At 36.7% G+C, this 15,446-nt stretch overlaps 1 long non-coding RNA gene across 1 annotated transcript; it reads left to right on the top strand.

Moving 5' to 3' along the window:
* The first annotated feature begins 289 nt into the window (after positions 1-289).
* On the top strand, positions 290-11,608 carry LOC308188340. The gene is made up of 3 exons (XR_013945419.1): positions 290-719; positions 11,428-11,495; positions 11,579-11,608. It is a non-coding gene; the product is annotated as an uncharacterized lncRNA (long non-coding RNA).
* The last annotated feature ends 3,838 nt before the right edge of the window (positions 11,609-15,446 follow it).

Below are 15,446 nucleotides of genomic sequence, written 5' to 3'. Positions count from 1 at the left end.
GTATATTTGAGCAAAAATTTTAAGCAAAAATCATTTTTTTCAGTATCATGTTAAATAAACCATAAAATTCCATACTATACGTGTGGTTGTTGACAAAAAATAACATACCAGTTTCTTTCCTTTTTGTTCTTGATGAATATAAAACATATTTCACACACATTACTGGGCAGATACACACTATATGACTCTCATAAAATATTCAATAAAAGAATATAAATAATATTTTTCCTCATAAATGATTTCACTTATCTTTCCTTGATCAATAATGAAATGTCATTTATATGATTAAGCAATAAATGTTATGTAAAAATAACAAGCAGTATTCCAAGTGCACCTTATTCTGTGCCAGTTCTGCTATTTATGATAAGCTTAGTTAAATATTAAAAAGGACTTATTTGAAATTCTCATTGCTAGTTTATTTTTTCTGACCTGAGTTAAAACACAGCAACAGCTAACGTTCTCTTTTCCACTGCAGGATTTAAAAATGCCTATTTTGTCTTCATGCAACAGTGTTTAGTGTAACCACAATCAAAACAAAGGCTGATTAAAACTTTTCTTTTTTTTTTTTTTTAATAGACACTTCCCATGTCACCTCTGTGGGGTGTGTAGGGGTGACTGGTTTCACAGCAAAGCATGGAGTTTGAAGATTTGTCATTGATTACGGTACCAACTCTCTGGGCTTTGGACCAAGAGATCGTGGTAGAAGCTGAGGCACCCTGGTAAGACTGAGCTGTGATTAACCAACCAGCTGACCCCTGCCATGTTGCAAGACAATTCAATATGACTGCTCAGCACAGTAATGTGGGCTTCACTAAAATATATTTGGATTTCACTAAAACTTTTGTATCTTTAAATGTAAATTGCTGGATTGGAGTAGAAGTGAAAGTGAGTAGCATGTGGAGTTGGCATTTCTTTGGCTATAAACCAGCACTGAAGCACACTGCTGAAGGTGCATTAATGAATGATAATTGGTGCAGCATCTCACTCAAGAAACTGGAGAGAATCCATCCAACTGTTAAAATGATTAGCGGCCTAGAGAATATGACTTGTGAGGAGAGATTGAGGGCTTTTTTAGTCTAGCAAAGAGGAGGCTAACAGGCAATATAAAAACAGTTTAAAACTACTAGAGTGAATTGTAAAGCAAATGCCAAACTTTTCTTGATGGTAGCAGATGGTATAACGAGAGAAAAGAGTCACCGAGTGAACATTTTCAAACACTAGGAAAAGCTTCTTAGTGGGTGGTGGGATAATGCAGTACTGTGTTGACTCTGTGGAGACTCCCTCCTTGGAGATTTTCAAGGCATGGCTAGTCAAAGCCACAAGTGATGTAAAATAACATTGGTTAAACTCTTGCTTCAAGCAGGAAGTTGGACCTGAGGCCTCCAGACACACCCCTTCCAGCTAACATTCTGTGATTAGCTTTTGTTGTAGATCTAAATTCCATTCAAATTTAGGTGAAAGCATTTTTACTTAGTTTATCTAACAACTTTACCAGTGAAGAAAAGGAGTAGGCAGTATATCCTCTGACTTGCATCTAACATCATCTTGCTACCATCTTACTCATTTTGCAACATGATCTGAAAACACACTATATACTACACTCAAATGCATGCAACAGATAGTAGTGAGAAGGTACTATAAGTTCATAGCTATTTTGAGCTCATCATAAAACAGCATTGGGAACCTCTTCCTATTTCAGTCTATGACAGCCCTACGTGCCTGATGCTTGTGATAAAAAATAAAGTCCAAGATGCACTAGATAGAGTGATATGATTTTTTCTGCTTGTTGCCAGTAAACAGATATTGAGCCATACACTTCATGATCAAGCAACACAATTAAGTATGGTTACGTAGTACCTGTTGCCCAAATCTCTTCTGTGTCTAAGTAACCCTGTATGTTCTGTCAAAGCTATGAATGAAAAATGTTTCTCATCTGGTATCTTGCCACTGTAGTTAAGGAGGTGGACAGTACTGCCAGTAATAATTAAGCTAAAAAGAGCTTACAATATATAAAATTAGCAACTCAACCCTGTTCTCTATGTCAGACTCTTTTTTAAGCTCTATTGTAAATTCTCTAACTTACACTCCCAGTTATTTGACTTCATTTTAAATTTTATTATAAAACCTTGTGCTGTGCAGATAACACAGTTTATTTGGACAACAAAAAAATACAGTTTATTTTTACTATATCAAACTTTGACTCTGGCTCATGTAATTGCATTTCATCTGATTAGTTGTTGCTGAGTCAGTGAAATCCCAAATTCCAACAGATTTAACAGATTATTATTATTATTATTATTTTTTAGCAACCACATGGTGATACCTTGGATATTTTCAGATCCGATACTTAGCTTGGAAAAAAGATGCTGCCCTTAATATGAGCTGTGGTAGATCTACAATTTGATCAAAAATGAGCGATGAAGACATGTTTAAAATGAACTGTCAGAACATGGGTAACCTTCGAGCAGACTTCTAGAAACCCCATAATGGTTCTGCTTGACACTGAAGAAACCCTATAAGTATCTGTGTTATCTTTCAAACCCGCCTAAAAGGATGGAGTTAAATTGCCTGTTCAGCTGCTTGAAGCCATGCTTAGATATTTGGCGTAAACATTAGATACGCATTTACAGTAATTAAGTAGAACCTATATTCTTACCATCCTATGTGCTCCCCCTGTTTCATTTGTACGGCTTCATGGTTCACTGTATTAGGGATCATGTCTAGCTGGAAAATAAAAACAGGAGTAAATGTTTTGTTTTTAATGCCACCACAGAAGGGATAGGTCAAGAGCTGAGACCAGTTACCTGCTAATAGATAAGAAATGTTTAAAATAACACAACCGGTGAAGGAATGAATGTTCAGGTCTTCTTTCTATATGTATGTTCTGCAAGGGATTTCCATTCAAAGAGAGACTTCAAGGCCCTCCTCCCCGTGCAGAAGCCTTTTGCTGCCCAGTTAAAGCTCATTTTTCAGTTCTGAATTGCAACAGTCAGTATGCTGAACAGCTGTTGAAGGGACACTCATCACTCAGGAATGGTGTTCAAGCTGACCATCTGACGTAAACAGTCTTACCACTTAATTAACAAATGTGTGGCCATCACCATCTAAATGATTGTAACATACGACAGGATTTAACCACTTGCCTCTGAGACTGATCCTTCATGCCACGGCCTACTTATGCCTGTCATCCCTTAGACTTTGTATTTAGAAGTAAACAATCTTAATATATTCCCTTCAAATAAACTGTTTGTTTTTAAAAGCTCTTAGAATTTCTCTACTGAACCGTTGGCTGAATATATGACACTAATTAATTAGGCAGGCTCTTTTTAAAGATCTCACAGTAGGTTACAAAAGCTTTTAAGAAATTCATCCTTAGAACATTACTGTGTTTTGGGGGAGAGCTTTTCCTTTTCCTTTTCCTTTTCCTTTTCCTTTTCCTTTTCCTTTTCCTTTTCCTTTTCCTTTTCCTTTTCCTTTTCCTTTTCCTTTTCCTTTTCCTTTCCCTTTCCCTTTTCCTTTTCCTTTTCCTTTTCTTTTCCTTTTCCTTTTCCTTTTCCTTTTCCTTTTCCTTTTCCTTTTCCTTTTCCTTTTCCTTTTCCTTTTCCTTTTCCTTTTCCTTTTCCTTTTCCTTTTCCTTTTCCTTTTCCTTTTCCTCTTTTCCTTTTCTTTTTTCTTTTTTTTTTCTTCTTCTTAAGAATATTAAACTTTCAGAATAAATCCAATATGTGGGTGTAACTTATTCAAAAACTAGATGCTTAAAGACGTGCAGAAATTCATTTAAGTCTTTCTCTGAGGGCTGTAGTCTTGCTTTGTGAATAAAGAAAACTAGAATTATGCAATGCACAAAGCTGTAGGATTACACAAAGAACAACAAAGGTAATCCTTTCTTAGGGTGATTCTTTCATCAAGCCGTGAGTTCAGAAGAGTTTTGAGTGAATACGTAACTGTATATTGGGAGCGTGTTCCTTCTAAAACACAACACTGGCTGCAAGGTGATCTTCTGCAAATGTGTGTTTAGGGATTTAGAAATGTTTAACTTCCTTGTACACTGTCAGCAATGTAGTGTAGGACAAATTTTCTGGATATGCAAACACTTATATATCTCCTGAAATGAGATGCATTTTCTTTGGTTAAACAAGAACACTGACTGGGGTGTGGGGTCTCCTAAAATATTTCTTATATTTTGCTCTGCTCTGTAGCCTATGGCATGACTATCATAGCCAAGGAACGTACCTAGTAGCCACATGTATACGTTATTTGGGAAGCTGTGCTTCTTTTACTGTTATACAAACAAAACTAGTTATGTTTGGTGAGAGCAGTCACCCTGAAATGAACACTATTCCACGTTACTTAGCCCTTATTCAGAACTGAAATATATGAAATGTGGCCTCAACCAGCTATAGGAAGTGAGATGGGATTTATTCCTTCCATGGGAAGAGCTCCCAGACCTAAGACTGAACAACTGAGGAAAGGAGGAAACATTGAGGTAAAGTGAAGGGGTCTTGTAGATCTCTATTTCACCACTATTTCATTCAGCCAAAGCTCAGATATGACAGTGTATAGCTCTAAGTTCTGCTTAGTTTTACTTAGTTCTCATACATGTTTGCTTGAGGGTGGGAAAGAAGCAAGAAAGGAGGAAGAAGTAATAGTGGATAAGTGTTCAGTTCACTGGGGAAATACAGTGAGAACTTTAAACCACAGTAACCAACTATCATAATTTTATCTGAAGGAAACCAAACCAACAGAATAACTACTCTTCACCTTTGAGAGGGTTATAAATACTATAGTAAAAAGAATCAGGGTAAAAAATTCTACTGAACTACAGTAATGATCTGAAATTTTAAAAAGTCAATATAGTGTAACATTGATGAAGGAGAATTTAAATATCACAGTATGACTCCACAATCTGAGTTTTTTGTGACAACAATCTGAGGAAGTTAGAAAATATTCCAGGATGTTTTAAAAATGGGGTTGTATTACAAAGAAAAAAAATATATTATATATACCATTATATACGTATATATATAAAATATATATATATTTAGGTAGTGTTAGAGAAGCTATAAGACTGTAAACAGGATAAGAACAACCAAGAGAAACTGGAGAAAGTCCAGAGGAGAGACTAAGACTGATAAGAGAATGCATGATTACTAAGGAAAGACTGAATGCACTTTGTTCAATCAAACATACTAAGAAAGGCATAAAAGTATGGTATTATGCAACATCATAAAGTGTCTTTTCATCAGGTTTTCTCCATGTCAACTGAATGGAAGAGAAAGGAAAAGGGTCTGGAACACAAGTCTTATGAGGAGCAGCTGAGGAAAATGAGGTTGTTTAGTCTGGAAAAGAGGAGGTTCAGGGGAGACCTTATTGCTCTCTACAACTACCTGAAAGGAAGGTGTGGGGAGCTGGGGGTCGGCCTCTTCTAGCAGCTAACTACTGATAGGACTAGAGGGAATGGCCTCAAGTTGCGCCAGAGGAGGTTTAGGTTGGAAATGAGGAGACATTTCTCCTCAGAAAGAGTTGTCAGGAATTGGAACGGGTTGCCCAGGGAAGTGGTGGAGTCACTCACTGTCCCCGGGGGTGTTTAAGGAAAGGTTGGTGCTTAGGAACATGGTTTAGTGGGTGACATTGGTGGTAGGGGGATGGTTGGATCAAATGATCTTGAAGGTCTTTTCCAACCTTAATGATTCTATGATTCTAACTATTAGAAAAGAAAATTCAGGGTCAATATTCACAGTCAGTGAATATTGTGGAATGTCCTTCCCTGGAGCTTTTTCTGATGCTTCATTTCTGTTTAAAAATGGTAATTTCCAATAAAAAAAGTAACTGATATTTAGAAAATATTTAGGAAAATGGGGATGAAAATTGAAATAAATTACTATTAATTGCTAGTTTACAAATTGCTTTTTAATGAAATCACTACTTATAAATAACAAAATGTATGTACAAGTAAAAGAAGCACCTAAGACTACTATAATTCATTGGTTTTGCAAGATACTGCAAAAATAAAAAATAAAAAATAAAAAATTAACGTTTCTAGGAGACAGATTTTTATTTTTTTATTTTATTTTATTTTATTTTATTTTATTTTCAGTCCTCATAAATGATAAAAGCCTGAGAAAGAAGAACTGAACACAAGAGGGAAATTCATGATAGAGTAGAAGTTATTGATAAAAAGACTTCTGCAAGTCATGGGCTGTTGTCCTAAGACGGATGAGGAAGAACATCAGAGGACAACAATTTCTCAGCAAATGAAGAGAATTTACATTACACGTGTTTAGATTAGAATCATAGAATACCCCAAGTTGGAAGGGACCCACAAGGATCATCGAGTCCAACTCCTGGCACCACACAGGTCTACCCAAAAATTCAGACCATATGACTAAGAGCACAGTCCAAACACTTCTTAAACTCCGACAGGCTTGGTGCCATGACTACGTCCCTGGGGAGCCTGTTCCACTGTGGGACAAAAATTGATTCCAGTGAAAGAAATTGAGCTGGAAGCTGGAAACCACCATTTGCTTTGGAAGTGGCAAAAAATAAATGGAGCTACCAAAGGTGCAGTCTAGTTTTCTCAGCTTATACACTTGCACTGGACCTACTTTAAAGCATCTATTGATAACAGTCAATAACAGGTATGTATGGGGGGTGACCATGACCAGAAAGGGACTGAGTACCTGAGTTTACATCCATTTATTAGATAGACTAGGGCCTGTTCATGCTAAGATCTGAGCTGTTTAGTCTGAAATTGTAGGCCTCTTGGTGGTCTACAGCTTCCCCACGAAGGGAGTGGAGGGGCAGGTGCTGATCTCTGCTCTCTGGGGACAGCAACAGGACTCAAGGGAACAGCATGGAGCTGCAACAAGGGAGGTTCAGGCTGGTTGTTAAGAAAAGATTCTTCTCCAAGAGGGTTGAGAGGCACTGGAACAGGCTCACCAGGGCAGTGGTCATGGCACCAAAAAGCTTCAAAAAGCTTTTGGACAATGCTCCCAGACATATGGTCTGATTTTTGGTTGGTGTTGTGTAGAGCCAGGAGTTGGACTCGATGATCCTTGAGGCTCCCTTCCAACTCAGGATATTCTATATTCTAATTATGAAGGCTCTACAGAATCAGGAGGAAGAAATTTGAGTGCTGAAACTGTGAGTTCTCTGAGGATTTGATTGGAAAAATGGCAAAGCACAAATATTTATATATAAATATAAATATATATATATATATAGCCTTTTTATGTTAATGCAGATTCTTTTCTCTACAGACTGTGTATTCACTGGAAGTGCACTGTATACCCACTTATTTAATGTCCTCCTCCAAGGGTAGAAATTGGGGCAATCTTAAATATCCACATAACTGTTTGAAAATAAAAGACCATGAAATAGCCCAGCAAGTTCTCAGCATGAGTTGGGAACAATTTTTTCTTTCAAATAGCTGAGCAAGTGACTGCTTGGGCAGTACAATTTGCCTCCATTGAAAAGGAGCATACTGCCTGAGAACACAGAGCTAAAAAGCTATCAGCATAACAACTCATCAAAAAACATTGCACTGCTTACTCAGGCGAGGTCACTATCTTATTGCTATTTTATTGCTTTATGAGCTTTAAAATGATAGACAAGACAGCTTAAATCAGTGATTTGTGAAAGAGGCTGGAACAGCAGAGTGTATATGAAGACCGTAAAACAGTTCTCCACCAACTCAGGAAACTGCTGGATTTAGTCTCATGGCATAATAAAATGTTAGAAAAACTATCAATTACCTAACTGACATTCTTAAATGCATAATAACAAACCACTTAAAGGAAGAGAGATAAGAATCAAAATAAAAGAGCACTATAACTGCATTGTGACCTCTTTAAAAACTATGTGGGAGAGCAGTGAGATAAGCATGATCACAATTATGACTTGCTTTCAGACTAATAATTCAGGCTTTCTTTGTGATGGGTATTTAAACTATTCTTACAGAGATAATTAAATCTACAATTACCACATCCACAGTGAGTACTCATATAATTTATACAGACACCTCTACAAGTGTTTATGAGGAAAAGAACTTATGATGGCTTAGTGTTGAGTTTGGTTTAGGTAGTCTGTAAACACACAAATCCAGGACCTTTCAGGATCACTTAGCCTGTAACAAGCAGGTATGTGTTTATCTTGGGCAGGGCACTTGTGTTTCCAAGCAGGTGAAGCAGTATAGCTTCTGACATCCCAACATATTCCAATAGGCCAGTAGTTTGCCACATATCCTTATATATGAGAGTGTAGAAGTGATATTCTTCTTCCCTGTACAGCTGCATAAAGAGTATCTCTAGGTGACACTGGAATGAAAACTGAATAACTCATTTTATTGCCTTTGTCCATTGGTGTTTAATTTGTTGTTGTGCGTAAGTGCCAGCAGGGGTGTGTACCTATCTGTGTCTGTAAGTGTTACATACAGCTACCAGCCACGTGTGTGTGCTTTCTGCCATGGCCCAACTGGCTGAAGGCCAAACACTACGAATATCTCAATCCCTAAAACTAATTTCTGCTTGATTTTAAGCATATATTCCTTTTACAATTGAGCTAGGATATCTAAATGATCAACTCTGTTAAGGATTTCCTTGAATGTGTCTGCAAGTAATTTCGTATTTAAGTGACAGTTGACTAGTGGTTTTCCTGTCACGAGTCTTAGTCATAATGCACAGACTATCTGTGCCTTTTTTGATACTTCCCCTTTCAATGTGTTCTTTGATCATTTACCCTACATTTTTGGTCATTTTTGTAGGCAAATTTACTATTATTTGCTTCTAAAGCTTAATCTCAAATCTGGTTTCTGAGGAACCTCACTCCCCCTTGGTATTGTTGGTGTAGCTTTTCTCTCTTATATATACTTATATTTTGGAAGAAGAGTTCAGTTCCTGCATACTTTAAGAAAAAAAAATGGACCTTGTGTTCCAGCTCTAAGAAGGAACTTTTGTGTGGCAAACAAGCACATTCTAGCACTGGAGTAAATGAAAAATGAAAGAGGAATGATATGTTGATGTCCTTATACAGGCAAAAAGTTCCCAGTGGCTTTTGTGTTTGTTGAAGACACAGAGTAAGACCTCCAAAACTTATTGCCAAACGTTAGTGTTTCATCCTTAAATACACACACAGCCCTCATTGTCTGATCTAGTCCCTTTCACTCTAGGTATACATTCAGCCTCAGCGTTAGCGTGTGGAAGAAAATTACCCCAAGATTTGGGGCCCAAATCCAGAAATTTAGCAGATGCAATGAGATTACATTAGTCTCTTCAGCTCCTCCTGCAGTGTATAGAAAAGAGCAGATATCTGAATTGCTTCTCCAGATTCCTAACTTTCTCCAAGGAGCAGAAAGGGAGATTAATTTATCTAGGCTGGTGATACCTAAATTACTTTAAACAACTATTTAGAGATCATAGGCATCCTAAAAAAAAACAACCAACCAACCAACCAGAAACCTTTTTTCACTTGCCTGAAATGCTAGGACCTCTAGGAGTGTGTGATACTGACACAAAAGGGATCAGAACCAAGTGAAGACTACTGAGGTCAAGTGGCATTAACTGTCCTGTATCCACAATGCTTAGTGCTGGACCTAGTTGGAGCAGTTCAAAACAGACAAGAAGTGAACTAAGTAGTGCTAAACATAGACAGTCAGTGCTCACATTCACTATTCAGAGGAAAGACCATTCATTATTCAGAAGTAAGTGAAGGATATCTGTATTAATTAAAATTTTTATTTGAAATGGGGGTGATCTTGACTACAATCCCTGTTAGGAGGAACCTAAGTGGAGCTCATGGTTAAACTACCTATGTTTAATGAGACATGTTTCTTGTAAGAGACATCAGATTAGATATGTAGGTACACCTACATTCCCTTTTTTGCTGCTTTTCTTCTAACCTGTACTTCCTGCCTTTCTTCTAACCTGTACTTGCTGCTTTTCTTCCTTCTGTAGTTTATGCAGCTGTCCCCTTGTCTCTGCTTTATACCAAGGGGATGCAGATCATGCTATGAACTACATGAGATGTTATAAACATGAATTTGGAACATTCCAACACTTAAATACCTTTGAAGGTATGGAGTCAAGCAACTTGAAAATGTCGCTAAAGAGATCCATGGAAAAGCTGGAATTTAATCGTGTTACTGACGGTATAGGGAAGCCTAATTTTCTGTTCCCTTTCCTCCTCAAACTGAGATAATTCTGTACCTGTTTATGTAACTCACACTGGCACTCTTTTCCCTCTTTAGCTCTTCTTCCAGTGTTTGACCCTTCAGATGTTTGTCTGATATTTCTGGGCTCAGAGTAAGAATCAAAAAACTGGGAACCAGGGAGCTCAAAGGCAGCAACTAGAAGATAGTCTAATGGGAAAAGACCAGAGGATATTTTGCTTACCCATGGCTTCTGGTGCTCTTGTCACCACATTCTATTATTAATGCCCATACTACATTTATAGCATCTCTCCCATCAGGGACTGATACAGCAGGCAGTTATGTTGGCTTGATATCCTGAGATCCTTCTTGGAAGTTAAAAATGACGGAAACATGACTATGTGAACAAGGGAGATTCACTGGGGTCAGTGAAAATAAGTAGCAAAATATCATTCCAGTAAGGAGGCAAAGAGGACAAGTAGATTATTATTGTAATACAAAAGAGAATAAAGAAAATATTAGGACAGTTATGCAGAAAAAAAAAAAAAAGAAAAAAACACTGGAGAAAGCCAGATTCCTGTGAAGACAGAAAACATGAATACCAGATTACGGAAAGAGAAGCTTTCAGTCTTATGGGAGAAGGATGTTTTTAAAATCACATAGAAGCTCTTTTGACTTTAAAAGGTTAAAGAATGGCTAAGAATAGCTAAAAGGGAAACAAAAGAAATAAATGAAATTGATGGGGATTAGTTGTAAATATTAATGGTTCATTTGAAGGTTAATGGAATATTTCCTGAATATTTCAGTTATTTTTTTAGGATTTTTCCCTTTTCCTTTTAAGAGAATCTTCATAGGAAATCAAATTTTGAATTAATCACAAAAGCAACTCTCTTAGAGCCTTGAGATTCTTGACTAATTGCATTTTTAAGTCCTCTGAAAAATACTATGGGAGTGAAAGTCCTCACTCTACTGTTAAGCATCCCAGTGTAGCTGTTCTGCAATTCCAGAATCAAATGAGAAATCCAGACAAGTAACATGCTCAACTTTCATTCAGCCGTGTTCATAGAGAAACTCTTTGTGACTCCTTTAATTAATCCGCTTGTCATTTTGAGGATACTTGTTACAGTCCTTAGAGATAGAGCTTCCTGATCTACTACATACATGAAAAGAGGCACACCTACACACCAAATCAATGCTGGAGTGCCAAACTGCCACCAGCAATCATAACATCTGCCCATAATGCCTACTCTGCCAACTATTTCTATCTCATTTTTTTTTTTTAGTCAAACTACTTCTCAGGCTGTCCTGAAGTGAAATGAGTTGAAATGACAGAAGGATATCTGTAGAAGATGTAAGTTCTGTACAGCTTGAAAAGTGTGCAGAAGAGCCAAAAAACATTTCATAAAGGTAATCTTGTTATCAACTTTCTTCCAGAACTGCTCTTCTGTTCTGCTGAACTGCGACATTTTTTTCAAACTGAAGTAACTGCATACACAGGATTTGCCATGTCTGCTTTTGCTTACTTCTTGAAAGAAGACTCTGAGGTATGACTTCCCTTAACAAAGGGGAAGCTTTTATTAACTCTTCCCTGGTACTTACCTATTTCCTTGAGTTATGCTAGAAGAAAGTTCACATCATCTCTCAGCTTCAATTAAGGACATTTTTTGAGTGCTATGTAAGACTGACATATGACTACTCGGTTAGATGTCAGTCTATTTTGCATATGCACTTGAATATGGATCTAGAAGACTGGATATTCAAAAATATGGTCAGCTTCCTAATCAAATTAAAATAATTTCACAATTGAGATAAAGATCATTTCAACTTAAGCTATTTAAATGTTAGGTAAGAAGCTAAGAAGAAGTGTAAGTAGTTCCAAAGGCAATTCTTCATAGACTGACATAAAACAAGATTATAAGTAATATTTTGAAACAGTCAGGTTGCAGAGCAGGTTGTAGGACTGGGATAGACTCCTAAAGAAACGTGATGAAATTAAGCACAGGTGCCAGGTCATTCTTGTGCTCTTGGCAAATGTCCTTTTTTATTTTATTTTGTGTGTGTGTGTGTGTCTGTGTGTGTCTGTGTAGGAGGCTGATAGCTAAGGATGTAATCTTGGCAACTGGAGATCGAAGTGCATATTCTTTCTCAGCCTGCCCCATTTCACTCCTCTGTGGTCTGAAACACCTTGCTGTTGAACAGCAGGGGAGAAGCTAGGCCTTAACCTTCATATAGCTGAAGTCAAAATGTTCTGAAGGCAAGAATCCAAGATTTTAGAATAGCTGTTAAAATGTTCACCTTGGCAGAAGAAGATATGATTACTAACAGGAGATGACTGCCTACTTTTACCAACTTAACAAACTTTTGCATTGCTGTGGGCTCCCCTTTCATGCAGACTTGTTTCCTCCTCTGTCAAGTGATTTGTGCAGCCCTTCCCTTTAAGATGTCTGCTCATACAGCTGTCTTCTTTGGCTGTAAAACCATTGTGCTTCCTTGTAATGGTTGGAGATTCTTGTATTTTTTAATGGAAGTTTTATGAACGTCCATGCTTGTGTATTTATGTTACTCTAATAGTGGTAAAGTGCAGAATTTTCCAGTTGATTTTGGAAATTCACAATGCTGAGCCTTTCTGCAGTGCCTTCTCTTTCTTACCACCCTTCTACCTGCCTCTCTGGCCTGCTGCCCAATAACACCTCTTACAGTTTGAAACATGCCCTGTATTGCCAGGGGTGCTGGTACAGTTTCTCAGCAAATGGCCCATCTCCACCAGGAAACTGAGAGGCTTTGCAGATATCAGCAAGCAGAAAAGGTCTGCTTTGTGTTTTTAATTTCACCTCTGACGTTGTGATTTTGTTTTTTCTGCATGCTCTCAGCTGTTGGTAGAATTGCTAAAATCATCATATGTCAACAATATTATCTTAATCTACTCCCTGTATAATTTAGTGTAAATTCTAAACAATGGTTTAATCCTCTGATGTTTTGATTTATCTCTAAGACCTGAAGTATAAAATGTAAATGCTCCAGGGTTTTTCTGCATTAAATTTTAACAGCTTCTACCCCACATAAATAAAAATAAGTTAAAAAAACTTTACAATGACATGGAATACTGTAAAGTAGTATCCCCATTTTCTGTCTCAGATAGCATTTTTTTTGGTTAATCATTTGCCATCATGTTTTCCCAGACTCTCTTTCAAGTCTGAAAGACTTTGAACACTTTTTATTGTATTGTTTCTCAGATAAACTCCCTTTGCCAGAAAGGATTTTAGGACTTTGCCTTACAATCGATCTTTTAAATAATTAAGGCACGGATTTATCTAAATGTATTAATTTAACATTCTGACTGAACTGAAGAACTCCTAACACGATACTCACGGCACCAGATACTGGACTTACTGTTGTGAATTGAGGTTTCTGCCCCAGCCAACAAGAAGATATTTTCCTGTGTTTTGGGGACAAAAGGATATATTGGTATATTTGACAAAAAGAGAGTGGGTTTATTACACCAGTTTGGGTCTATACTTAAACATGCTTTATGGACTTAGATTTTGTTTTATGTAATTTAACATAAAAATCATAATCTAGACACTCAAATAACAATTTGAACTTCAACAATGGCTCACAGCTCTCACTGAAGTAAAAAATTCTTTAGCTTCTCTTTATTAATCACTCCTGAATACAGAACAGTTCAACTATAGATCCTGTAACTGAGCTTTCAGCTTTCTTTAAAAGTAAGCAAAATATGGAGAATAGAAAAATAACAGTTCTCACCTCCACCTCCAATCTCTTTAACTCATCGATATTCAGAGGTGGCCCCAGCTATAGGTAATAATAATAAAAAAACCACAACAGAAAAAACTGAGTTGGAGCACCCTATTTAACATTAAGATTTCATGCTGACAATGAGAGAAAAAGTATTAAGTCAGTTCTTGTTCCTATCTGCTGAGCCTTGGTTACTTCAGTGCTTTCTTCATCACAGTTATCAGGAAAGCCATCATTTAAAGAGATGTGTGGAGGAGGGAGGGAAGGAAGGATAGGGTTTGTAGTCAACAGTCAGAACTGCTGTTTTAGTACTACTCTTATGTTTTGTTGAAGGCATAACTTGAGAAATGACGAGAAGTGGTTTACACAATATGGAAAACTTGGAGTGTAGCAACATTTAATGCTGTTGAACAGTTCAGCCTTGCCTTAATTAAACAAACAGAACAGGAAAATTTGAAAAATAATGACGGTAGTACAGGTGTCCCCTGCTGTTCACCGAAAAAAAAAAAATACTTCTAGAAGCTCTCATGGCATGAGAAAACAAATGTATTTTCAAAATTTTGTTTGTTCCTTTACCCCTTAAAAACACGAGGATTTACAATGCAAATGTGCACATATCTATTTATCACACATGGATGTAAGTCAATGTTTTCAAGACAGTTGCAGACATTTTTATGATCATCAAAATTAGTATTAACTGGCTTGTGATAACTAATACAATTGCTTAATTAAGTCATAAGTAAATACTTGAAAACAACTTTATTACTATTTAAGTTTGTTTGATTTTTTTTTTTTTCCCCACATTCAAGCATAGCTTACAATGAAGATGTTTGATTTCAGCTACTGTGTTTATAAGTTTCTTTTTCCATCAGCTGTGATGGAACTATTCTTTTGAAATAGGACTATGTCAAATCACATACATAGTTTGAAGTAATTGCTGATTTAGGCAGCAATTGTGTGTGACAGAATTTATAATTGTTAGATGGGTGACAAGATGCTAGAAATGGGTGATGCATTAAAAAATAAATAAAAAATTGAGAAATCCTCCCTCACATTTAATGACTGAGACAAGGTCAGGCCTGTCTGCTTTGTGATTAAGTGTTGTGTTTCTTGTTTTGTTCACTTACTGACTTCTCTATGCAGAGAAACTGTGCAATATAGCAACAGAATGTTTTTTCTCATAAGTAGTGTTTTTAAATTGGATTTCATTTACTTAGTTCAGAACATTTTAAAAGAATAGCTGTTTCTGTAGATGCTGTTGTAAATAGCTGTAAACTCCAGAACATTTTCTTAAGTTTTCAGCTTGATTAGCAGAAAATCAAGGTTAGAAGAATCAGAAATACCGATCCATCAAAACAAGGCTGTTTATAGAACTGCTATGATAATAATTTCCTGCATTTGTGTGAAGTGAAATCTGCAAGAAAAGGAATTTCTTTTACAAGGACATTCAGAAGGTGTGTCCAAAAGCCTTGTGAGTCAAAAAAAAAGAAAAAAAAAAAAAAGATGAGATAAACACCCCATGGAAATGTAACAGATCTCTAGTGAA

The sequence above is a fragment of the Anser brachyrhynchus genome (assembly GCF_964034855.1).
Source record: "Anser brachyrhynchus genome assembly, chromosome: 1".
NCBI classification, from domain to species: domain Eukaryota; kingdom Metazoa; phylum Chordata; class Aves; order Anseriformes; family Anatidae; genus Anser; species Anser brachyrhynchus.
Note: the sequence above shows the minus strand (reverse complement) of the source record. Positions and strands in the feature narration are given on the sequence as shown.